We start from the raw sequence: 27,991 nt of genomic DNA on the forward strand, positions 1-27,991 counted from the left end.
GCAACCAATAGACAGAAGCTGGGAACCCCTGTGGATGAATTGGGGAAAAGCTGGAAGAAGCTGAGGAAGAGGTCTACCCGGTAGGAGGACCAACAATCTCAAATAACCTGGACCTCCCAGGATGTCTCAGACACTGAGCCAGCAACCAGGCTTCATACACCAGATGATATAAAGCCACCAACACATATACAGAAAAGGACTGCCAGGTCTGGACTCAGTCAGATGAGGTCCATCTAATCCTCAAGGGACTTCAGGCCCCAGGGAGCAGGGAGGTCTGGTGGAGAGGGGACAGGATGGTGGGGACATACTCTTGGAGATGGGGATTGTAGGCTTGGGGCCCTGGGAGCATGGGGGCATGTAGGCAGGAGATATGGGGTGTGGAACAGTAAGAGGGGGAACTAGGAGAAGAATAAAATCTCGACTTTAAAAAAAAGTATAAGAATAAATTTTAAATAATTCAACTATATTAGCGTGTGGAATTTCAGTCCACAGGACTATATACCATTCACATATTCATTTAGATTTCCTTTGGAAGTTAATATAAAGATGCACTTACACTTAAACAAGAAAATGATTAAAGATATTTAAAAATAAAGAAGTTCTATTTTGACTCTAAAGGTATAACTGCTAGTTAACTTTGTAATCACATCACTGGGATTAACTTCCTTCTCAGAATCATCAGAATAACAAGGATTAAAGAAGCTTTAAAACTCTGTTTCATAGGAAACAAAAAAGTTAGAGATTTTTTTATTTGTTTTATATATATATATATATATAACCAGCAAGTGAAATTTTTTCATGCTTCATTTTTCTGAAGATGGGAAAGTAGAAGAGTACTTCAGATTATTCTCCATGATGGCTCTTTTAAACATAGACATTTTTTTTTCTCAGTTCACCATCTACACCAAAAAGCATATCTTAGTTCTTGGTCCCCAAGTTCATCAAAACCTAAAACAGAAAAGTACCTCTTATTAAATAAATTCCCAAGGATACAAATATGAAAGATTCTGTGCAGATGATGTATAGGGTAAAGGTTAAGGTCAGGATTAGGATTAGGGTTAGTGTTAGGGTTATGTTTAATAAAGCAGGATAATTATAGTGTTATTAAAGTATGAGGTACATCTGAGGTCAAATTCCCATTTTATCATTTCATATCTTTAATAATTCATACAAAGCCATTAGGATTTTATGGATAATAGCAGTCATTTCAGTCAGAAATAATTCAAAATAATAAGTAGTTAAAACTTTATGATTATTAAAACATATTTAGATTCCTAAGGTCATTTTATGGACCATGTGCAACATACCTCCATGGACTTCTCATGCATCTTTAACTGCTTCCAGGGTCTGGTTCTGACTACATTTGGACAGTTTCAATGCTTGTTGTTCTTTTTGACAACTATTCTACAAATGTAAAAGGAAAATATTAGTATAACAATTCTGTTTATTTTTGTTGTTACTGCCATGCAACATGCATGGTAGTCTAACAATAAAACACTAAATGTATATCTAATACTAAAACATTTATGTGAGCAAAAATAATTCTATATGAAAGTTAAAAGGAATAGTTTTCCAACTGATTTAAAATTTTAACAACTATTTTGACTAAATATATGTATATTTTTACAATAACATGAAATAAAATTATGCTACCAATTGTGGGGTAGGAATTTTTTTTAATGTGAAAGAGTTTTTCATAATGCACAGACTGGCCTTAGCCTCTCAAGTTCTTATGTTTATAGGCATGCACCATGTATACATGAACTCGGTAAAATCCTAGTCTTGGAAGCTTAGATTGGTTTTCTCTAGGTTCCAATCTCAAGCAACATATAGAAGTAGTAACATAAAGTTCTCATTGTATTCTTTAGGGTTGCACACAACCATGATAATTTGCATTTAAAAAAAAATTAAGACAAGCCCTTTACACCTTTTCACCTTGGGCTACTACAATCCTGTTTTGCCCTTTATTCACTGTGATCAATTTTTTACCTCACATTTGCACTCAAATCATCATAATTAAGTAAAATTACCTCTAATTTGCAATGCTTATCTTTAAAAAAAGTGCACCTGCATACATTTGGAGACAAAGGGTTAATATTGGGTGTCATCTTTGATTTCACAGTACTGTTTCAGAGACAGAATCTCACTAAACCTAGAGCTCATCATTTATGCTACACCTGGTGGCTACAAAGATCTGGAGATCTTCTTTTCTCTGAACTAAATCTGAGATTGGTTGTTTTAAAATGCTCACAACCACACCAACTTTTTTTTGTTGTGGTGGTGGTGGTTTGTTTTTAGTGTTGCTAGTTTGTTGTTGTTTATTTTGTTGTTGGTGGTGGTGGTGTCGGCATTCATCCCAATGCAGGGAATATAAGCTGGGGTTTCCATGCCTACACGGGAGAAAGATTACCAACTAAACCATCTTCCAGCCCTGTAAATCAATCTTATTGGGCCCACATGCAGCATATGACACATTTAGGGATCTTTTCTTCTTTAAAACTTTCCTTCACTCATGGTAGTTTTCTTTCTACCAGTGGTTCTCTTCCTTTACTGGCTCCCTCTCACCAGCTGCCATATGCAGAATTACAAATCTTGAAGTACCCTGCTGTTCTGTCTTTAGACTCCTTATTTACAGGGATGATCACTTTCCCTTGAAATGTCATCCAGAGTCCAATGTTTAAAAACTGTCTTCAATTGGAGTATTTATTATTTATCTTTAGTTCCTATCTCTTTCCAGAACTGACTCATAATGGCAGGTTCCTCAATGCCTTCTGAGGCAAGAATGAATTTGCTGTTCCTTTCAAATTGAATACTTTCCAAACTATTAACCAGTAAATAAAATAAAATAGTTAATATGATTATCGTTGCCTCAGATCTTACTTGGAAACCATATGATGACTACAGTGATTGGTAGAGTAATGGAGGCATGATCTAAAATTGTTTGCTGATATGATATTCTTCCACAGGAAAATTCTTCCAGGGCTGTTGAGATTGTTTGTTTCCATCCTCTGTTGTTACTAAATCTTTACTAAATTTAGGACTGTAAGAACTGATTTACCAAATTGAGTTGGTTTTTTAATATAAACAACAGAGTCCAGGTGAAACCAATAAATAAGCTTTCTCTCTTCTTTGAACTCTGATATATTGTGTTTTTTTTTTTTTTTTGTAGTCACTGGTAATCATCTCTTGATCTTTCTGCAAATGTCTGCCTCTTGAAAATTTATGATGTGGTATACCATAAAATGCCTAGTCGTTTTCATTGATAGAGTATGCAATCAATAGTTTATATCTCAGTAAGACTAGAACAGAAGCAAGGATAGATAGATAATGGAACTTAATTTAGTTTCATATGCTGAACTCAAGGCTAGTTGTTCCATTCCTACTTAGTAATACTAGGTTAAATATTAAGTTTTTTTATGGTACCAACCACTGATTTTTCTTTTTCTTCATTGAATTTCTGTACATCCATATCAGACTTCTGAAATGTAGTTATATACTGCTCACAAAATTTGTTGTTGATGTTCTTCCTGTAAAGCACAGTAACAAAAGCAGGCACATTTCATACCAATATGAAAAAGAACACTCAAAACAAATTCAATTGAACATTTCATACTATAAAAAGAAAAATAGCAGTATAAAATATCTAATGGGAAATCATTATAGATTTTTCCTCTAACATATTATCAGAGAGGTTTTCATTTACGTTTTAGCTTTTCAAAATTAAAGAAATATAAACACACACAACACACACCTAACACACACACACACACATACACACACACATATATATACATGTACAAAATTTAATTATATTTCAATGTGTTTTTTTTTCATTATTTTCTACCAAATATAAGTTCTAATTTATTTTTCATACATTGCCTTAGTAAAGACAGTGCAAAACATGTCAACTAAAATATACAAATTGTCTGCATATGTAATTGTAGTTGTTCCTTTTGAATATTGTTAAACATAATAATCCATAAATTACATTCCTAAGACTATGTGCAAGACTTCTGTATTTCCACAATGAATGTAAATTAAAATTTAAATCTCATTAACATTGACTTAAAGCAGAAAATAAAATTTTCATAGATTTCTATGAATTAGATTTAGTTTGCTTGAAGGCATGATGTTATAGGGTTAACTGTTTAGACAAAATCAAAGCCAAACATTTTTACTAAAGAATCAGACATGATATAATTTTTTTTAAACTTCAGCCACATATAATTTTTAAAATGATACACATTTGACCCTACAAATATAACAACTCTACCTTCTCGTTCGTTCGTTTTGCAAAATCTTTCTAATTTCTGGTTGCTGCCTTTGAAAGATTCTTTGACATAAGTTTCCATCCATTTTCTCTTTATGTGAAGCGTCTTATAAATGTCATCTATATTAAAAATAAAGGGTCATTTTGAAGAAAAAATAGATGATTCCATGTATTCAAGTAAAAATAGATATAGATAAATTTCATTCAATAATGCTATGGAAACTTAAAATTAAATGATAGATATCACAAACATGCTTCATACTTTAGAATACTTAGGGTTTGGTATGTTCAGATGAAGGATGTTCAACCTGTAAAGTCTAAAGAAATGTTCCACAACATAGAAAAAAACAGTCCATGTATTTTGGATAAGAAATATCTAATCTTATCTGAATTTTAATTTCTGTAAGGAAAATAATTTTGAGCTTCAAGAACAGTTTTCAAAAGAACAAATGCACAAAACAAAGGATCAAAAGTATACTTAATTCTTCATAGGGAAACACTTTTAATAAAGGCTAATTCTTTTCCAAATCTAAAAAAAGATGATGCAACTGAAAGAACAAACTTGACTGTGGAACTGTTAGACCCATTGTTTAAAATATTCAATTAAAATAAGAGGGCAGCCGGGCATATTGGTTCCCATGTTAATCCTAGTATTCTGGAGGAAAAGGCAGAGAGATATTTGTGTGTTCCAGGTTAACCTGGTCAACATACTGAGTTCCAGGACAGTCAGAGCTACAAATGAGACCCTGTCAGAATCAAACCTGCATTTGATTCCTAGCACCTACATAATGTGCACAAATATCTCCAACTCCAGTTCCAGGGGATGTGATGCCCTGTTCTAAATTCTGCATGCACCAGGTACATATGTATATGACTCACAGACATACTTATAGGCAAAATACCTATATAAATAAAAATAGATAAAAATGTTAAAATCTATGTTTAAAACAATGATCTCCAAGTTTTTTTTTAATCAAAATAAAATTATTTCTAAAGTGAATTGGTAATTATATTTCAGAACATATCCTTTAAAAAAACAATTGAAGAAAATTATGGTAGGAACTTTTGATCAGTAACTGCTGCAGTTCATGAAAATTGTAATGCTTCAGAAAATGTTTAGTACCTTTCTAGCATGCACAGTTAGCTTTCAGTAACTAGGATGAAGCTATATTTCGGTATACATGTTTAATATTCTCACCATACATAGTGCTAGACAAAATCAGATTATTAAATGATTATTCTGCCTCCTCTAAATAGAGCAAATCCTTCAGTTGAAAAAAAAATAATTTGGTAAAATGGGTAACTTGAAAGAAGCAAAATATTATTTTTTAAAAATATAATATTGTTTCATGGGGGTAGAGATATGGCTCAGCAGTTAAGAGTACTTCCTGTTCTTTGCAAAGGACATAGGTTTGGTGTCTAGCACTCATATGGTGGCTCACAACTATCTGACTCCAGTTCCAGGTATCTGAAATAATCAACTGATATCTGAACAACAGGTACACATGTGGTGCACATATATAACTGTAAGCAAAACACTAATACACATAAATAAGTCCAAAAATAGGTATTAGGAGCATTGTTTAGTAAGCCATGTAAGATGTTTTTTTTGTGTATGATCCTAGTATTGGAAGCTTAAGCAGGAGATTTCCAGTGTAAAGACTGCATAGGTTAAATAGGAAAATGCAGGCCAGCCTGAACTACATAATGACACCATATCTCAAAGACAAGTTACTGTCTTCTGAGAAAGCTCACTTAGCATTCAGTTACATATAATTTAAAACAGATACTTTAGAATCTGAGTATCATTCTCTCATTGTTTAGTAAGTTGTCTTCCACTTACAGTTAGATAATTCATTTCATAAAAAGAAAAAAAAAACAATGAAGGGATTGGAGAGATGATTCAGCAGTTAAGAGCACTGGTTCCCTTCCAGATTTCTGAGATTGGAGTACCAAAACCCACAAGGTGGCTCACTACCTATAACTTCAGTTTCAGGGGATTCAAGGCCTTCATCTGGCTTCCTCAGGTACAAGACACACTAGTTGTGCACATACACACGTGAAAGAAAAAAAAAACAATAACCATAACATAAAATTTAAAAATAAGTTATAAGGGTTACATTAAAGAATTCAGTTTTGCATTGTGCCATATAAAGAAGGAAGCACAGAAGACTCCTAGAAAAGAAACTGACTTAATATAAAATTAGCACTGGATCAATGAAAATATGTTTCATGTATAGAATTTTGTATACATATCACTTAGCTATGAGTACATGGAACTGTGAAATTGTTTACATCTATTTTTTTTTCCTTTTAAAATTCCTTCAAAGCTGTTACAAAAACGCCTCAGTAGTCAAGAGGGCCTACTGTGAAAAGAGGAGGTTCACAAAGTACTTTTTTTTTGTTTTTTAAGTTAAGTAATGTTACTTCATGCTTATCAAAGGATAATTCATCAAAGATGAACTCACAATTCGGAATATCTATGCTCCAAATACAAGGGCAACCAAATTCATAAAGAAATTTTACTAGAACTCAAAGTCCATATTGTACCCCATATAATAATAGTGAGAAACTTCAACACCCCACTCTGAGCAATGGAGAGGTCCTGGAAAAAAGAAATGAAAAAGAGACACTGTGAAACTAATGAGAAGTTATGAAACAATCGGATTCATCAGATACATATATATGTATCTGTCACACACACACAGACACACACAAAGAAACACGCACACATATATTGAAGCAAATTCACACACAGTTCTCATTAGATGAAGAGAAATTATTTGAAAAAAAAATCAACAAACCTTCATGATAATAGTCTTGGATAGATTAAGAATTTTAAGCACATACCTAAATATAGAAGCAAACCAGAAGCCAACATCAAATTAAATGGAAAGAAACTTGATGCAATCCCACTAAAATAAGACAAGACAGGACTAGACAAGGCTTCTTACTCTTTCCCTACCAATTCACTATAGTACTACAAGTTCTAGACAGAGCAACTAGAAAACAAAAATTGGTCAAAGGAATAAAAATTGGAAAGGAATAAATCAAAATATCACTATTAGCAGATAATAAAATAGTATACTTAAGTGACCACAAAAATTCCATCAGAGAACCCATAAACCTGAAAAACAACTTCAGCAAAGTGGCTAGATATACAATTAACTCAAACAAAACAGTACCTTTCTTCTACTCAAAAGATAAACAGGCTGAAAGGCAATTATGGAAACAACACCTTTCAAAAGTCACAAATTATAGTTCCTTGATGTGACTCAAACCAAGCAGGTGAAAGATTTCTATGACAAGAACTTCAAGTCTCTGAAGAAAGAAACTGAAAAATCTCAGAAGATGGAAAGGTCTCCCATGGTCATAGATTAAGTTAGTAAAAATGGCTGTCTTCCCAAAAGCAATCTACAGATTCCATGCACTCTCCATCAAAATTTAAACTCAATTCTTCGTAGAGACAGAAAGAGCAATATGCAAAACCATTCGGAATATCAAAACTCCAGAATATCCCAAAACTATTCTCAACAATAAAAGAACTTCAGGGGGAATCATCCCTGAACTTAAGCTGTATTATGCAGAAATAGTGATTAAAAAAATGTATGGTAATGGTACAGAGACAATGCCTTCATGAAATGGAGAGATTTAAATATATCATCCTGTGTGATCTCAAAGGAAAAAAAAAACATGGTATGCACTCACTGACAAGTGGATATTATCCTAAAAGCTCAGAATACCCAAAATGTAATTCACAGACCACATGAAGCTCAAGAAGAAGGAAGACAAAAGTGTAGGTGTTTCAGTCCTTCTTAGAATGGGGAACATAATATTCCTGATAGGAAATGTGGAGATCAGGGCAGAGACTTAAGGAATGACCATCCAGATTCTGTCCAACCTTTGGATCCATCCCATATACTGAAACCAGGCACAGTCACTATTGTGGATACCAACAAGTGCTTGCTGATAGGAGCCTAATATGACTGTCTCCTGAGAGGCTCTGCCAGGGCTTGGCAAGAACAGAGGCTGATGCTCACAGCCAACAATCAGACTGATCATGGGGTCCCCAGGGGAGCAGTTAGAGGAAGAACTGAAGAAGCTGAAGGGGTTTGCAACCTTACAGGAAGAACAACAATATGAACCGAGCAGACAGTCCAGAGCACTCAGGGACTAAGCCACCAAACAAAGAGGGGCACCCATGACTCTAGCTGCATATAGAGCAGAGGATGGTATTGTCAGACATCAGTGGGAGGAGAGGTCCTTTGTCCTGTGAAAGCTCCATGCCCCAGTGTAGGCAAATGCCAGGGTAGGGAGGTGGAGTATGTGGGTGAGGGAACAGGCTCATAGAAACAAAGCAAGTGTCAAATGGAATAGGGATTTCCTGGGGTTAAACCAGGAAATGGCTGATATTTGAAATGTAAATAAATACACACACACACACACACACACACACACACACACACACACACACTCTGATGGCTTTAACTGTGACTTCAAGTGGGTTTACATCTAATCACAGGATGATCTAAATTTTTCCCATTCCTGCTAGTTTTTTGATAAATTAGAGTAAATGTGTCTGCATCTCAATCTCCAAATAAAATCATAGTTGCTCTTATCACAACCAAGCTCCTCAACCTTTTTCATCACAATACAAATCTAAGACAAATCTTAAATATAAAATTCTTCCTGGCTGGACAAATATGTTACTGCTACAGCAAGAAGCTCTGGTTTCAATCTTCAGGAATGAAAAATAAAAACCCCCAAAATTTAGATATAAAAAATAAAGAAGGCATGATTCCTCGGGCCCCATTACATTTCTGAGGCTGAGGACTTCAGGTACAAGGCCAGTCCAGGCTGCAATTGAGGTTTCAGACAATCCTGAGATATAGAGCTAGAGCTTACTTTCCTAAAGTAAAACAACAAATAAATAAAGACAGCCTGGTCTGAATTATGTCTGAATTCCCAGCACTTCTGAGGCAGAGAGAAGCCTCTAGTATTTGAGGCAGTTTGGAACCTATATATAGAAATTTCGGCAATGTGGCATTTTCACAACACGTTAAAATGTAGACTGGTTTTCAGTTTCATTTTAATAAATTCCTGGTGGGAAGCAGTTGCACAGAAGAGGTTCTTGTCTGTTTCATCCACTAAGTGAAGTCCAGTTTACTCATACCTCACATCCCCAGGCCCCAAGAATACTTTCAGGGTCTCCATTTCCTTGGCCTTCCTGATTTCTGCTAGGAGCTAGTCTGTTCAAACTCTTGCACTTACAGTGAAGTTCTCAGTTTTTCTCAGCAGAGGCCTAAGAGGGAAAGGTCGATTGTGAACCTGGAAGTAGCAACTTCCTGAGTCCAGTGAGGGTCACCTAATCTCATTACTCCTGAAGAAACACCTCCAAAACTCCACCTTCATCCCCACCCAGACCCCTAGCTGAACCAGGATTAACCAACAGACAATTGACTACCTCCACTGAGACTTCATCCTACCATGATTCTTCAAGAATTTTGCTTCCTCAAGAACTCTTTGTAGCCACCATACTGGGTAACAGGGTTTGAACAGCGGGAAAACAATCTCAGCCAAGCCCATTGCTGATTGGCTGTGTTTGCACATGAGTACTAAGGGTAAGAGAGGCTCTTTCAATCATCTGTGATTAAAGCTTCAAAAAGCGGGTAGTATTTTAACTTCCTCTACTACCCAGAGGCTTTCCATTTTCTAAGTTTGCAATACTAACTTGAAAGTTAAAATAAAATGAACTCCAAAGACGACTCTCCTACTTTGTTTCAGATGAAGGGGCTGTTCTGTGTAACTCTAAATTGTTTTTTTTTGTTTTGTTTGTTTTTTTTTTTTGTTTTTTTTTAAACTAAAGTGTTTTTGCATGTTTGTATTTATATAACATGTATGACTAGTTCCCCTAGAAACTAGAATAGGATGCCAAAATCCCTGGATCTAAAATTAAAAATGATTTTGAGAATTATCTGGGTTCTAGGAACTAAACCTTGGTTCTGTACAAAAGCAACAAGTGTTCTTAATTTCTAAGCCATCTTTCCATTCCTATCCTGTGTGTGTTTTAAGGTGTGCTGGATCATTTCTAACGATAGATGTTTAATTTTACTATATAATGGATAGTATAAAAAATGACTCTGTTAATGTTGTCTATTTCCAGAAACAGAAAAACAAACAAACAAACAAACAAAACAGCAACAAAAAAAAAACATAATTTTAATGGATTGTGTAAATCATAAAAAGTTTCAGGATAAAAATGGAGTGTATACATTTCAGTATATGGGTGCATAAGGAGGCCAGATATAGACATCTGTTTTATTCTCAATTATATTCCAAATTTCTTTTTCATTTTCTCTTTTTTTTTTTTCAAGTCAGGGTTTATCTGAAAAGCTCTGGTTAACCTGGAACTCACCCTGTATACCAGGGTGGCGTCAAAATCAAAAATCTCCCTGCCTCTGCCTCCCAACGTCTGGGATTAAGGCATGTGCCACCACTGACTGACCCAACTTAAAACTTGAGATAGGTTCTCTCTGAATATGCAGCTAACCAATGCCACTACCTCGGCTAGCCAACAAGCTGTCTCCACCTACTCAGCACTGGTTGGCAGCCTGCATTTTAGAAGTGGATTCTAGGCCCCCACTTTTATTTTCAAGGAAAACATTTTACTAAAACAGCCATCTCTCTAGCCTCTCTTCAAGGTTTGTTCTGTTGCTATAGACACTGCAATTTTTTGTTTGTTTGTTTTTTGTTTGTTTGGTTTCTTTTTCTATTTCTCTAATCATGCCTAAGTTTAGGCTCCTAAAATGCTTAGTGGTGGTTTTGCTTGTTTCCTTACAACAGCAAATTGGTTTTCTTGCTCACTTTACAATTTGCAGTTAATTTGGCACACTGGACGAACTGACATTTCATTTACTAGGCTTATTGCTGTGTTTTGTTTCTTTGGTGCTTTTTTTTTTTTTTTTTGTTAATTTGCTGGGTTTTTTTTTTTTTTTTTGCTGGTTTTTTGTTTTTGTTTTTGTTTTCACCACTGAAGATGAAATTTATAACTTTTAATGGTGCTTTACCACTGAGCTACATCTTTAGTTAATCTTTAGTTTTGAATGTTGGATGAGAAGTTATCTGTGTGTATTTTTTAAAGAAAACTATAATTTCTGTGAAGCCTACAATTATCCCCCTATGCTATAGGTTCTATAGAGATCTGTTTCCCTCGTTTGGCCTCTTCAAGAAACAGGGAAATATTTTTAAAACACATACCTCCAGATTTATCCAACATACTGCCTACTTCATGTCTGTGAAGACAGAACAATAAAAAATTAAAGCAAGAAATATAGTAGACTGGTAGGCCATTTTTTTTACCACACACAAAACTTTACACAGAACCTTCTTTAATTTTTTATAATAAATATATAATGTTTGGTTTGGAACAAATGTCATATGCATATAAAATATGTGGTGGACTACCAACTTGAACTTGGATTATTTACTTTTAACAATTCATACGTTTACACCCCACAAGGAGTTTATTCATAACTCTCCCACACTTGCCGAGACCCTTTTTTTTCCCAGATAGTCCCCTACTTATTTTTATGATGTTTCTCCTTTTCTTTGAGTGTGTCAAATATCACATGCAGGTGGTCCTATTGTATGAGTTCCTATGTGTTTGTGATCACAAAGTCTAAAGGATCCCAAGCTGGGCTTGAACTTAACATATAGCAGCATCTGACATTGAAATGCTGATCTTCCTGAATCTACTTTTCCAGTGAAGGTAACACAAACACTACTTTTGAAGTACTCTATTGAACTGGCAAAAAAAAAAAAAAGAAAAAAAGAAAAAGAATTGAAAATATTACCCCATGTCTTCATCTCCTTTTACTTGAGGCGATATATATCCATCTTTACCAATTGCTGGGTTATTTACTGTATTGACAATAGAAAATGTAAACATTTGAAAGTATGCCATATTAGTAATAGTTAATAAAGTACTATCAATTTGAATTTCTTTGGAAAAACTGCCCGTTTTGAGTTTTTGAAACAGATTTTAAAAACTAAGTAAAATTAAGTACATCCAGGAAATCTAGTACACAAGAAGAAGAAAAAACATAAGGATAACAGGTATAGATGAGAAGTAAGATTTCCAAATTATAGGGTCAGTGAATATCTTCAATAAAACTATAAAAGAAACCTTTCCTAACCTAATGAAAGAGATGTCCATGAATATACAAGAAGCATGCAGAACTCCAAATAGTTTGGACCAGAAAAACAACAACAAAAACAAAAATCCCTGCCATCATATATTAATCAAAGCACCAAATGCACAAAACAAAGAAAAAATATTAAAAGCAGTAAGGTAAAATGGTCAAGTAACATATACAGGAATTCCTATCAGAATTACACCTAACTTCTCCCCAGAGACTATGAAAGCCATAAGATCCACGGTAGATATCATACAGACACTAAGAGAGCAGAAATAAGAGCCAAAGCTATAATATGCAGCAAAACTATTTTACCATAGATTGAGAAAACAAGGTATTCTGTGAAAAAACAATATTTACACAATATCTTTGAACAAATCAAACCCTTCAAGGGATAATAAAGGGAAAACTCCAATATAAGGAGGGAAATCACATGCTAGCAAAAACAAGATATTAATCTTGAAGTAAACCTAAAAGAAGATAGCTACATGAACAAAGTTCCAACAAAAATAACAGGAAGAAACAAAGACTTTGTCTTAGTATCTCTTAATATCGCCATATTCTATTCACCAATTAGAAAGAAATAGACTAACAGACTGGATGTGTAAGCAAGACCCAGCATACCAGAAACGAACCTCAGGAACAAAGACAGACATTACCTCACAGTAAAAGGCTGGAAAACAATTTTCTAAGCAAATGTTCCAAAGAAACAAATTTGGAGTAGCCATTCTAATATCAAATAAATTTGACTTTCAACCCAATGTTATCAAAAAAGACAAGGAGTGACACTTCATATTCATCAAAGTTAAAATTTACCAAGATGAATTTTCAATTCTAAACATTTATAGTCCAAATGCAATGGCATCCATATTCATATAAGAAACTTTAGTACAGCTAAAAATGCACATTGCACGACACACAATAATAGCAGAAGACTTCAACAACCCTCCCTCATCAATGGAAAGATCCTGGAAAGAAAAATTAAAAAAAAGACACAGTTAAACTAACAGAAGTTATGAAACAAATACATTAGTTGATATCTATAGAACATTTTATTCTAGAACAAAAATTGTCCATTCTGCTCAGCACCTCATGACGCCTTCTCCAAAATTAACAATATAATCAGTCACAAAACATGCCTCAACAGATATAAAAATATCCAAATAATCTCATACATCCTATCTAATCTCCAAGGACTAAGGCTGATCTGAAATAATAATATAAATAATTGAAAACCCATGTACACGTAGAAGGTGAACAAAAATCCAGTCAGTGATAAATCAGGTAGGGAAGAAATAAAAAAAATAAATATAAGACTTTTTAGAGTTTAAAAAAAATGAAGTTACTACATACTGAAAGTTGTGGAACACAACTAAAGCAGTGTTAAAGGGAATCTCATAGCTGTGAATGCCTCTAAATAGAAACTGGAGAGAAGATACAGTAGTAGGTTGACAGAACACCTAAAACCCCTTGAATAACAGGAAGGAAATTCACCCAAGAGGAGTTGAAGGCAGGAAATAATCACACTCAGGGCTGAAATCAAACAAGTGGAAACAAAGGAACTATAACATAAAATCAAACAAACTAGTAGCTGGACCTTTGAGAAAGTCAACAAGATAGATAAAACATTAGCCAGACTAATTACAGGGCACAGGGAAAATATCAACATTAACAAAACCAGTAATGAAATGGGAGACATAACAACAGATACTTAGTAAATCCAAAAAAATCATCAGATCCTACTATACAAGCCTGTAACTTAGCAAAAGTGGAAAATCTGGATGAATTGGACAATTATCTAGACAGATGTCAGGTACTAAATTTCAATCAGGTTGAGATAAACCCTGTAAACTCTCCCATAACCCCCAAAGAAATAGAAGCAGTCATTAAGAGCTCCCCCCTCCAAAAAAAAAAAAAGCCCCGTATCTGATGGGTTTAGTACAGATTTCTATCAGACTTTCAATGAAACACCAATACCAACAATCTTCAATCTATTATGCAAAAACAAAAGAAAATGAACACTACTTAATTTGTTCTATGAAGCCACATTTACTCTTATACCCAAACCATACAAAATCCCAATGAAGACAGGATACTTCAGACCAATTTAACTTATAAATATTGATGCAAAAATACTCAATAACATCCTGTTAAACACAATCCAAGAACACATCAAAATGATCATCCTACATGATCAAGCGGCTTCATCCCAGGGATACAGGAATGGTTCAATATATGGGAATCCATCAATGTAATCCAATATGTAAAGAATCTCAAGGAAAAAAACACAGTATTATCTCATTAGACACTGAGGAATCATTTAAAAAAAAATCAACACACCTTCATGATGAAAGTCTTGGATAGATTCAGAAAGCAAGGCCCATAACTAAACATAGTAGCAAACCAGGATCCAACATCAAAATAAATGGAGAGAAACTCGATGCAATCCCACTAATATATGACAAGGCTTCCCACTCTCTCCCTACCTATTCACTATAGTACTAGAAGTTCTAGCCAGATTAAATAGACAACAAAAAGAGGTCAAAAAGTTAAAAATTGGAAAAGAACAAATGAAAATATCACTATTAATAGGTAATAAGATAGTATATTTAGTGACCCCAAAAAAATCCACTAAAGTACCCTTAAGCCTGAGAAACAACTTTAGCAAAGTGATTGGATATACAATTAACTCAAATAGATCAGTAGCTTTCCTCTACTCAAAGGATAAACAGGCTGAAAAGGAAGTTATGGAAACAACACTCTTCACAATAGTCTCATACCTTGGTGTGACACGAAAAAAGCAAGTCAAAGTTCTGTAGGACAAGAACTTCATGTCTCTGAAGAAAGAAATTGAAATTCTCAGAAGATGGAAAGATCTCCCATGGCCATAGATTGGTGTCCCAAATAATTTAGTAAGAATGTCTATCTTGCCAAAAGTAAGCTCTGATTCCATGCCCTCTCCATCAATATTCAAACTTAATTTTTTATAAAGATAGAAAGAGCAATATGCAAAATCATTTGGAATAACGAAAATCCAGGATATTGTAAAACTATTCACAACAATAAAAGAACTTCAGGGGGAATCATCCCTGACCTCAAGCTGTATTATAGAGAAATAGTGATAAAAATGTATAGTGACCATAAAGAAAAAATGACTTCAGGAAGTTCACACGCAAACGTATATGTCTAAAGTATATCATCCTGTATGAGGTAACACAATCCCAAAGGAAAAAATATGGTATGCACTCACTGATAAGTGGATATTATCCTAAAAGTTCAGAATACCCAAAATGTAATTCACAGACCACATAAACCTTAAGAAGGAAGAAAAAAGTGTGCATGTTTCCGTCCTACTCAGAATGGGGAACAAAATACTACTGGGAGGAAATATGGAGACAAAGTGCAGGGCAGAGACTGAAGGAACGACCATTCAGAATCTGCCCCACCTGTGGATCCATCCCGTATATAAACACCAGACCCTGTCACTATTGTGGATACCAACAAATGATTGCTGAAAGGAGCCTAATATGGCTGTGTCCTTAGGGGCTCTGCCAGAGGTTGGCAAAAACAGAGGCTCATGCTCACAGCCAACAATCAGACTGATTATGGGGTCCACAGTGGAAGAGTTAGAGGAAGGACTGAAGGAGCTGAAGGGGTTTGTAACCTTACAGGAAGAACAATAATATGAACCAAGCAGACCGCCCCCCACCCCAGAGCACTCAGGGACGAAGCCAGCAAACAAAGAGGGGGACCCATGGCTCCAGCTAAATACATAGCAGAGGATGTCCTTGTCAAACATCAATGAGAGGAGAGGTCCTTGGTCATGTGAAGTTTGGTGTCCCAGTGTAGGCAAATACTAGAGCAGGGACATGGGTGTTGGTGGGTGGGGGAACATGCTCATAGAAGCAGAGGGAGGGTGGAATGGTAAAGGGAATTTCTGGGGTGAAACCAGGAAATGACTAATATTTGAAATGTAAATAAACACACACACACACACACACACACACACACACACACACACACACACACACACACACACACACACACACACCTAATATGATGGCTTTAACTGTGACTTCAAGTGGGTTTATATGCAATCACACGATGATCTAAATTTTGGTCCCATTGTTGCTAGGGTTTTGATAAATTAGAGTAAATGTGTTTGCATCTCAATCTCCAAATGAAATCATGGTTGCTTTTATCATAACCAAGCTCCTCAATATTTTTCATCATAATACAAATCTAAAGCAGATCTAAAATATAAAGTTTTTCTGGCTGGACAAATATGTTACTGCTACAGCAAGAAGCTCTGGTTTCAATCTTCAACAAGGAAAAAAGGAATAAAAAACAAACAAACAAACAAACAAACAAACAAACAAATTTTAAATATAAAAAATAAAGAACACATATTTCCTCAGGCCCAGGTACATTTGTAAGGCTGGGGACTTCAGTTTCAAGGCCAGTCAAAGCTGCAGGTGAGGTTTCAGACAATCCTGAGATATAGAGTTAGAGCTTACTGTCCTAAACCAAAACAACAAATAAATAACAACAACCTGGCCTGAATTATGTCTGAAGTCCCAGCACTTCTGAGGCTGAGAGGAGCCTCTGTATTTTGAGGCAATTGGAGCCTATACATAGAAATTTCGGGAATCTGCCATTTTAACAACAGGTAGAGGTAAATGAAGACTGGTTTTCAGTTCGTTTTTAATGAATTCCTGGCAGGCAGCAGCAGCTAAAAGAAGGTTTTAGTCTGTTGGCTCCACTAACTGACTTCCAATTTACTCACTCCTCACCTCCCCAAGCCCCAAGAAGACTTCCAGGGTCTCCAATTCCCTGGCCTTCCTGCTTTCTGTTAGAAAATAATTCTGTTCAAACCCCTGCCCTTAGCGAAGTTCTCTGTTTTTCTCAGCAGAGACCTAAGTGGGAAAAGTTGATTGTGAGCCTGGAAGCAGTACCTTCCTGAGTCCAGTGAGGGTCACCTCCTCTCCTTACTCCTAAAGTAACACCTCCACCCCTCCACCTTCTTCCCCACACAGGCCCCCAGCTCAAACAGGATTAATCATCTTTCAACAGACAATTGACTACCTCTACTGAGACTTCTCCCTACCATGCTTCCTCAAGAACCTTGCTTCCACAAGAACTCGGCTTGATGACTACCACAAAGCATACTGGGTAACAGGGTTTGGATAGCGGAAAACAATCTCAGCCAAGGCCCTTGCTGATTGGCAGTGTTTGCACATGTGTACTAAGGGTGAGAAAGGCTCAATCAGTCGTCTGTCATTGAAGAGCAAAAAGGAGGTAGTATTTTAGCTGCCACTACTACCCAGAGGCTTTCCATTTTCCAAGTTTACAATACTAACTTGAAAGCTAAAATAAAATGGACCCCAAACAAGACTCTCCTACTTTGTTTCAGATGAAGGTGCTGTTGTTTGTAATTTTCAATTGTTTTATTTATTTAAGTAATTTGTTTTTGCATGTTTGTATTTATAAACATGCATGTGTGGTGCACATAGAAACTAGAAGAGAATTCCAAAACCCATGGATATAGAATTAAAAATGGGTTTGAGCCATTGTGTGGGTCCTAGGAACTAAAACTAGGTTCTGTCCAAAAACAAGTGCTCTTAATTTCTAAGCCATCTTTCCATCCCTGTCCTTTGTGTCTTTTAAGGTGTGCTGATCATTTTTCTTGAAACATGTTTATTTGTACTATACAGTGGAGATTACAAAATTATAACACTTTCTTAATATTGACAATTTCCTCAAAGAGAAAAAACAAAAAGACAAAAACCATCATTTTAATGGATTGTGTAAATCAGATAAAGAGTATTGTAAAAAACTGATGCATATACATTTCAGTATAAGTATGCATAAGAAGGCGACAAATAGACATTTGCTTCATTCTCAATCACATTCCAACTTCCTTTTTTTTTTTTTTTTTCAAGGCAGGGTTGTAGTCCTGGACCTCACCCTGGTTACCAACTGCTGGGATTAAGGCATGAACCACCTCTGACTGCCCAAACTTAAAACTTGAGACAGGTTCTCTCTGATTGTGCAGCTCACCAATGCCACTAGCCTGGCTAGCAGCAAGCTGTCTCCACCTACTTTTCACTGGGTTGCAGCCTGCATTTTTAAAGCCGATTTAAGACCCCCTCCTTAATTTATATACTTTCAAGGAAAGCACATTACCAAAACAGCCATCTCTCTAGCCCCTCTGAGAGGTTTGTTCTCTTGTGGTAGCCACTGTATATTTTTTTTTCTTCTCTAATCATGCCTAAGTTTAGGCTCCTAAAATGCTTATTGCTGGTTTTGCTTGTTTCCTTACAAGAGCAAACTCGGTTTCTTGCTCATTTTACAATTTGCAGTTAATTTGGCAAACTGGACAACCTAACATTTCATTTGCAAGACTTATAACTGTGTTTTGCTTGTTTGGTAGGATTTTTGTTAATTTGGTGCATTTGTTGGTTTGTTTGGGGTTTTTATTGTTATTGTTTTGTTTTGTTTCTTTGTTTGTTTTTGTTTGTTTATTTTTGCCACTGAAGATGAAACTCATCACTTTTAAATGGTGATTTACCACTGAGCTACATCTTCAGCTAATCTTGCATTCTGAATGTTTGCTGAGAAGTTATCTCATATGTGTTTTAAAGGAAACTACAATTACTGTGAACCCTAAAATTGTCCCCTTTTGCTATACAGTCTAGAAATCTGATGCCCTCTTCTGACCTCTTTAAAAAACAGGCAAATACCTCCAAAAACACATACCTTCAGATTTATCCAACATACTGTCTACTTCATCTCTGTGAAGAAAGGAAAATAAAAAATTAATGCAAGAAATATAGTGGACTGGTAGGACATTTTTCTTACCCACACAAAACTTTAAAAAGAACTTTCTTTTAATTATTTATAATAAATATATAATGTTTGGTTAAGAACAAATGTCATATATATATATATATATATATATATACATATACATATGTATATATATATATATATATATATATTACATGGTGGAGTATCAAAGTGATCTTGTATCCTTTACTTTTACCAATTCATACATTTACACCCACAGTAGTTTATTCATTAGTCTCCCACTCTTGCTGAGACCCTTCTTCTTGCCAGATGGTCCCCCTCTTATTTTCATGATTTTTCTCCTTTTCTTTGTGTGTATATCTTGGAAGATCTCAGGCAGGTGGTCATATTGTACTAGTTGCTATGTGTTTGTTATCACAAGGTCTGAAGGCCCTCAAGCTGGGCTTGAACTCAACATATAGCAGTGTCTGATTTGTATTGCTATCTTCCTGAATCTACTTCTCCAGTGAAGGGAATACAAACACTACTTATGAAGTAATCTATTGAGCTGGCAAAAAATATTGAAAATGTTACCCCATATCTTCATCTGCTTCTGCTTGAGGCGATATATTCTCATTTTTATCAAACGCTGGGCTCTTTACTGTATTAACAATAGAAAACAGAAACATTTGAAAGGATTCTATATAAGTAATAGTTAATAAAGTACTATCGATTTGAATTTCTCTCGAAAAACTCTCCATGTAAATTTTTGGAAGAGATTTTAGAAAGGAAATATTTACACCGAGAAAATCCAGGACACAAGGAGATGACAAAACTTAAGGATAATAGGTATCAATGACAAGTAAGTATTTCAAATTTAGGGACAGTGAATATATTCAACAAAATTATAGAAGAAAACTTCCCTAACCTAAAGAAAGAGTTGCCTATGAATATACAAGTAGCCTACAAAACTCCAAATAGTTTGGACCACAAGAGAAATTTCTTCCATCATATAGAAATCAAAACTCCAAATGCATAATAAAAAAAAAAGAAAAGAAAAAGAAGAATATTAAAAGCACTAAGGGAAAATGGTCAAGTGACTTATAAAGGAAATCCTATCAAAACTATACCTAACTTATCCCCAGAGATTATGAAAGCCATAATATCCAGGGCAGATGTCATACAGACCCTAAGGGAAAAGAAATGCCAGACAAGGCTACTAGACGCATCAAAAAATTTTACAATAGATTGAGAAAACAAAACGATATCTACACAATATGCTCGAACAAATCCAGCCCATCAAGTGGGTAATAATGGGAAAACTCCAATATAAGGAGGGAAATTACACTCTAGAAAAACCAAGAAATTGATCTTGAAGCAAACCTAAAAGAAGAAAGCTACATGAATCACATTCCAACTCTAACAACAAAAATAACAGGAAGCAACAACTACTTTTCCTTAATATCTCATAATATCAGCGGACACAATTCACCAATAAAAAGACATAGAATAACGGACAGGATGTGTAAGCAAGACCAAGCATACTAGAAACAAATCTCAGGGACAAATACAGATATTACCTTAGAGTAAAAGGCTGGAAAACAATTATCCAAGCAAATGTTCCAAAGAAACAAGTTGGAGTAGCCATTCTAATATCAAATAAATTCGACTTTCAACCCAAAGTTATCAAAAAAAAAGAGGAGGGACACTTCATATTCATCAATGTTAAAATTTGCCAAGATGAATTCCCAATTCTGAACATTTATACGCCAAATGCAATGTCATCCACACTCATAAAAGAAACTTTAGTAAAGCTCAAAAACACACATGAATAGAGCATTAAAAGAAACCTTGACTAAATTGGTTTTAGAGACCTGCAGAAAAGATTATGCAGCTCTTTTTCCCTTCACCTTGTTCTGAGTATGGAACACCACAGGGAAATTTAAACTTACACCATTCGAACTCCTCAACTGGGGACCCCCCCCCCTTTAACAGAAGCAGGGGGAATGTTTGACACTCATGTTTCTTTTTCAGAACTCCCACTAGCTCACTTGAAGGACCTACAACTGGTCAGAAAAGATGCCTTGGAAATGTTGAAACACAATAAAAAACTAAAACAAAAACACAAAAACAAAAAACATACGAACCAGAAACCATCTTGGTGCCACATAAATTTCAAACAGGAGTACCTGTCCTGGTCTGGTGCCACCATTCTGGCAAACTTGAACTCAGATCAAAAGGACTCTCCCTGATGATTCTCACAAGCCCTGCTGCCACACCTCCAGCATGTGCCCAGTTCTGGCATCCAGCCTGCCATGGCCCACTGGCCTGGCACTGCTCACGCACAGTGGGCACTGCACAGGAACCTCCCTCCCTCCCTCCTCCCACTGGCAAGAGGCTCTTTTGTCTCATTCAAGGGGCTTCTGAGGTTCTCAATCTTACATATCCTAAAGCTGTGACTTCATGTTGGCTTTGTTTGGCAGCTGGGCCAGAGGTTTAATTTTCTAACTTATAAGATCAGAACTATGTACTAGAAGGAGTGGGAAATGTGAGACTACAACTTAGAGCGTTTCTCCCTGGAAGGTAAAGCACCTGGATATTCTCCAAGATTGTTTTCCCTGATTTATAAAAATACAGCCAGAAAGAGACTCTATGTTATCTACAGCTACCAAAAAGCCTTTTGGTTTCTGAGCCTTACAGCTAGAGATTCGAAAATTGGAGTTTTGCCAAGGACATCCGGGCAGAGAAGAACACTCCTCCCAACTCTTCCCAACTCCTCCAAACTCTCCTCCCAACTCATCCCAATTCCTCAGCTAGCTAATAAAAACCTTCTTCTGTCACATCTCAGAGTCATACGCCCCTGCCCTGCACAGTGGAAGGAGTTTGTCCTTAGCTAGCTGATAATAAAACCTCTTGCAGTTTGCATCAGGTGTGGATTTCTCTCAAGTCATTGGGGTGCTGGCCAGCTCATCCCGGGACTTTACTGGACTTGAGAGGAGGTCCATCTTCGGGGTCTTACACATGGAGACCTAATACCAAAACTCTTCAAACTATTATGCAAAATCAAAAGAGAAGGAACACTATTGAATTTGTTCTATGAAGCCAGATTACAATTATATTCAAACCATACAAAAACTCAATGAAGAAAGGAAACTTCAGACCATTTTCCCTTATGAATTTCGAAGCAAAAATACTCAATAAAATCACTGCAAATCAAATAAAAGAATACATCAAAACGATCATCCATCATGGTCAAGTAGGCTTCATCCCTGTAATGCAGGGATGGTTTAATATATGGAAATCTGTCAACTTAATCCACTATAGAAACAAACTCAAAGACGAAAACAACATGATCACCTCATTAGATGCTGAGAAAACATTTGACAAAACACAACACCCATTCATAATAAAAGTCCAGGAAAGGTCAGGAATTCAAGGCCCATATCTAAACATAAAAAAAAAAAAACAATAGACAGCAAACGAGTAGGAAACATTAAACTAAATGAAACAATCCCATTAAAATCAGGGACTAGACAAGGCTGCCCACTTTCTTCATACCTATTGAATATAGTAGTTGAAGTCCTAACCAGAGCAATTAGACAACAAAAGGAAAACAAATGAATACAAATTGGAAAGGAAGAAGTCAAAATATCACTATTTCCAGAATATATGATAGCATGTATCAGTGACCCAAAAATGTACCAGAGAAATCGTAACCATATATATGACTTCAGTGCAGTAGGTGAATATAAAATTAACTCAAACATATCAGTGACCTTTCTCTACTCAAAGGAAAAAGAGGATGAGAAAGAAATTAGGGAAAAATCACCCTTCACAATACTCACAAATAATATAAAATAGCTTGGTGTGACTCTAACTTAGAAAGTGAAAGATATATATGATAAAAACTTCATGTCTCTGAAGAAAGAAATGAAACAAGATCTCAGAACATGGAATGAACTCCCATGCTCATGGATTGGAAGGATTAATATAGTAAAAATGGCTGTTCTGCCAAAAGTAGTTTATAGATTCAATACAATCCCCATCAAAATTCCAACTCAATTCTTTACTGAGTTAGAAAGGGCAATTTACAAATTCTCCTGGAATTTGATAAAAACAAACAAACAAACAAACAAAAAAAACAAACCAACAACAACAACAACAAAAAACCTGGTATAGGAAAAACTATTCCCAACAATAAAAGAACCTCTTGTGGAATCACCATGCCTGACCTCAAGCTGCACTACAAAGCAATTGTGATAAACACTACATGGTACAGGTATAGTGGTAGACAGGTAGATAAATGAAATAGAACTGAAGTCAGAGAAATAAACCTATAGTCACTTGATCTTTGACAAAGGAGCTAAAACCATCTAGTGGAAAGGAGACAGCATTTTCAACAAATGGTGTTGGTTCAATTGGCAGTTAGCATGTAGTAGAATGTAAATTGATCTATTCTCATCCCCTGTGCAATGCTCAAGTCTAAGTCGATCAAGGGACTGCACATAAAACCAGAGACACTGAAACTTATAGAGGAGAAAGTGGGGAATAGCCTGGAATACATGGGCAAAGGGGGAATATTCTTGAAAAAAAAAATACCACCAATGTCTTGTGCTATAAGATTAAAAATGGACAAATGGGACCTCATAAAATTGATAAGGTTATACCCAGAAGTTCAAACTTGTAATAAGGAAACATGCTTCACTTTGTCCATAGCAGCCTTATGTATAATAACAAGAAGCTGAAATGAAACCAGATGACTCTCTTTAGAGGAATGTATATAGAAAATATGGTACATTTACTTAATGAATTACTACACAGCTATTAAAAACAATGAATTCATGAAATTTTTATACAAATGGATGGATCTGGATGATATCTTCCTAAGAGAGTTAACCCAATCACAAAAAACACACATGATATTCACACATTGATGAGTGGATATTATCCCTGAAGCTCAGAATAACCAAGGTAAAATGTGAAAAACCCATGAAACTGAAGAAAGAAGACCAAAGTGTGGATATTCCATTCCTTCTTAGAATGGGGAACCAAATAATCATGGAGGGAGTTACAGAGACAAAGATTGGAGCTGAGAATAAAAGAATACAGAGACTGCCTCACTTGGGGATCCATCCCATATACAACCACCAAATCCAGACACTACTGAAGATGCCAACAAGGGCTTGGGTGCAGGAGAATGATATAGTTGTCTCCTGAGAGGATCTGCTAATGCCTGACAAATAAAAAAGTGGATGTTCACAGACATCCTTTGGACTTAGCACAGGGTCCCCAATTATGGAGCTGGAGAAAATACCTAAGGAGCTTAAGAAGTTTGCAGGCCCCTAGAAGAAAAAACAACATGAACTAACAAGTACCCCACAATTCCATGGGATTAAACCACCAATCAATGAAAACAAATAATGGGACATATGACTCCAGCTTCATATGTAGCAGAGGATGGACTAGTCAGGCATCAATGGGAGGAGAGACACTTGTTCCTGTAAAGATCCTATGCCCCAGTATGGGGGAATACCTGGGTTAGGAATTGGTAGATGGTGTGTTGGGGAGATGGGGGAGAGGGGAGAGGACAGGAGATTTTTTGGAGTGGAAACTAGAAACGGGGATAATATTTGAAATGTAAATAAGGAAAATATATAATAGAAAAAGAAAGGAAATAATTTATTTGCAGGTTTTATGAAATAAATTCATGTTTGGCAAACATATTATACGAACAATGTTCACGTCTTTTCTTGAGGTGAAATCAAGAAAGTTCTTCTCTCTCAACATATGCTGATATAGTTCCAAGAGTAGGTTTATGTGCTGCAAAACCTTGTATATAGGAATAGAGAGATATAGGTAAAATTAGAAATGAAGTATATGTAAGCTCTTAACAAAGACTTCTTCCATTTCAGGTGACTAGGTAAAGTCTAATGAACTGCAGGACACAATTAATACTGGAAATGCTATACCTTCCGAAAGAGCCTCCTCTGAAACTTTTATGTCATCATCCTCATCATCAAAGTCCAAAAGTAATAAGTAACCTTCCTTTGGTATCACCTTCAATTTCTTAAGAGCCATTCTTCTCATAAGAACTCAGTAGTCTTCTTAGTTAATAAAAAAGAAAAAAAAACAATAAAAAACAATAAAAATAAAAAGGAAAAAAAAGAACTTAGTTACCTGATTAAAAATTATCATTTAAATAATTAAAAATAACAAAACATCAAATAATTATTTTAGCTCAATGAAAGATCATTTCTTTTTTACTTAACATGTATATTTTTAATCAATTGCCTTTATCAGAGAGTTCTGTGTACATATTCAATATGGTGATGCATATATATATACTTACCCGTACCATTTCCTCCGTGTATCCCATTTATCATGTCCCTCTCCCTCACAACTTGTTTTAAAAACTTCTTTAACTCACTTCTTTAAAAACCTCCTTTAGAACCTAAGTTATCAATCTGCCATTTCTCAGTTTAAAAAGAGACAAAAACTTGCCAACCTTCAACATATGAGTCCTCCCCTCCTCCCAAAAAAATGATGAGCAACATCCTTTAACCTTTGAGGCATCTGAATTTTGGTCCTATCTCCCACAGAATATTTTTAAACAAAACATCAGCAATTCTGTTTACCAGTTTATCTCAGTCTAAGGTAAACTCACAGTTCTATCCAGAAAGATAAAGAACATGGTAACTGTATATTCATATCAAAAAGATCCACCACTAAGTCTACAAAAAAACATGAACTACCACCACCACCCACACAGAAAGACCTTATATTGGAGAAATTAGGGATTTGGGGAAGCCGAGGATTTCAAACATCTGAAGATTGTAAGTTCAAGGCCAGGCCAAGCCGGGCCAGCTGAAACTACAAAGATAGATCCCATCCTACAGAACCTAAACTGAGAGAAAAAGCTGAAATTGGTGGTGCAAGTCTTTAATCCCAATACATGGGAGACTGAGACAGAAAGATCTGTGGTCAGAATCCATCCCCAATGACTTATGAATCTCTTACAATTATCTCCTCTTCTTCTTTTCATTCATCTTCCTATGCCATTCTACTGTCTGCAATGTTCATACAGTCTATACCAAAGGAACACACCATAGAGAAGACAATGAGGAGGGAGGAATCCTCAGTGTGTTTCTAAGGGATCCTGAATATCACACAGGACAATCGCCAAGGCATCTCACCAATGGATCCCTGTTCCCTGACCCACAGTCCTGCAGCTGGTTCTCTGATCCTATCCCCAGGCCCCAAGCTTTTCTCTTCCAAGGGTTCCCAATTCTCTATGGCCCTGACCTGTTCGATCCTCTTCCATGAATATGGTCCTCCACCTTCCATTCACCCTCAGATTCCACAGAAAATGGCGATCAGGAGGCTTTTCCTCACATAGTGGCCTCCTGGGCCTGAGATTCCCCACCCTGTCACACCTCGATTAACTGTCCAACAACCCTGATCAGGGCAGACTATCACTTACAGCTCATCTAAGAGGAGAACACCTTCCCAACCGCACCCTTCTGTGCTTAGCTCCTCAATGGCAAAAAAAAAAAAAAAAAAAAAAAAAAAAAAAAAAAAAAAACCCGTTGTCAGGGGCCACACCCGGACAGAAGCCTCAGAGGATCCTTTGTGATGCCAGCTGGAGCAAATAGGTCTCACCAAAGAACTGTGCTGATTGGCTGAATACACCCTGCGCATGCGTTCACGGAATACCAAGTACTTTGAAGGGAGATTTTAGAAGGTGGGAGTAATCTACTGGCTTTAAGACAAATGATTTCCAGTTTGTTGGTTGACAAGTGCTTACAAACTTGAAAATCCAGAACAAATATGTAACATATGAAATACAGCAAATGGCTCTACTTAATTTCAGCTGTAGAGGCTCTTGTAAGCATTTTTGGTTTTTTATTTATTTATGTGCATAAACATTTAATAATGTGGACTTCTGCATGTACACATGCACACCAGAAGAGTCTATGCTGCCCTAAGAGTTCAGAAGGGAACATGCAGATTTCCTACAACCTCTGGTACTCTCCTCTCTCTACTTTCCTAGTCCTCAGCTTGATAGAAGAGTGTGCTAGGCAGTGCAGGCCCTCTCTCTCTCACCTATGTGCTTGGCCGCTCAGGCCCTCTCTCTCACTTAGGCGTTAGGCTGGGCAGGTCCTCTCTCTCTCTCTCTCTCTCTCTCTCTCTCTCTCTCTCTCTCTCTCTCTCTCTCTCTCTCTCTCTCTCTCTCTCTCTCTCTCTCTCTCTCTCTTAGGTGCTAGGCTTCACATGTTCTCTCTCTCTCTCTTATGTGCTACACTGCCCAGGGCCCTTCTCTCTCTTATGTGCTAGGCTTCCCAGGACCTCTCTCTCACTTAGATGTTAGTCCTTGCAGGCCCTCTTTCTCACTTATGTGCTAGGCTGGGCAGGGCCTCTCTCTCACTTATATGCTAGGCTGCCCAGGTCCCCTCTCTCACTTATGTGCTAGGCTGAGCAGCCCCTCTCTCTCACTTATGCCTCTGTTGCCTACAGAGGCCGCAAGAGAGCACTGTTTCTCTGAAACTGTGATTGTGCATATGTTATGAGCCACAATGTGGGTGCTTTGTGCCTGGTCCTCCGCATAGAATAGGTGCTATTATTATTATTATTATTATTATTATTATTATTATTATTATTACTAAATTTCAAGACAGGGTTTCTCAGTGTAGCACTGTCTGTCCTGGAACTTACACCAGGCTGATTTTGAACTCAAAAA

At 36.2% G+C, this 27,991-nt stretch overlaps 1 pseudogene across 1 annotated transcript; it reads right to left on the reverse strand.

Moving 5' to 3' along the window:
- Positions 1–719: 719 nt before the first annotated feature.
- Gm20871 (predicted gene, 20871) lies at positions 720–26,768 on the reverse strand (annotated as a pseudogene). Its single transcript, NR_038299.1, has 8 exons — positions 26,735–26,768; positions 25,224–25,355; positions 19,849–19,915; positions 19,225–19,259; positions 4,274–4,390; positions 3,428–3,527; positions 1,308–1,404; positions 720–948 (listed from the first exon to the last, which is right to left on the reverse strand). The product of NR_038299.1 is annotated as a predicted gene, 20871 (transcript).
- Positions 26,769–27,991: the final 1,223 nt, after the last annotated feature.

The sequence above is a fragment of the Mus musculus genome, chromosome Y (genome assembly GCF_000001635.26).
Source record: "Mus musculus strain C57BL/6J chromosome Y, GRCm38.p6 C57BL/6J".
In the NCBI taxonomy this organism is placed as follows: domain Eukaryota; kingdom Metazoa; phylum Chordata; class Mammalia; order Rodentia; family Muridae; genus Mus; species Mus musculus.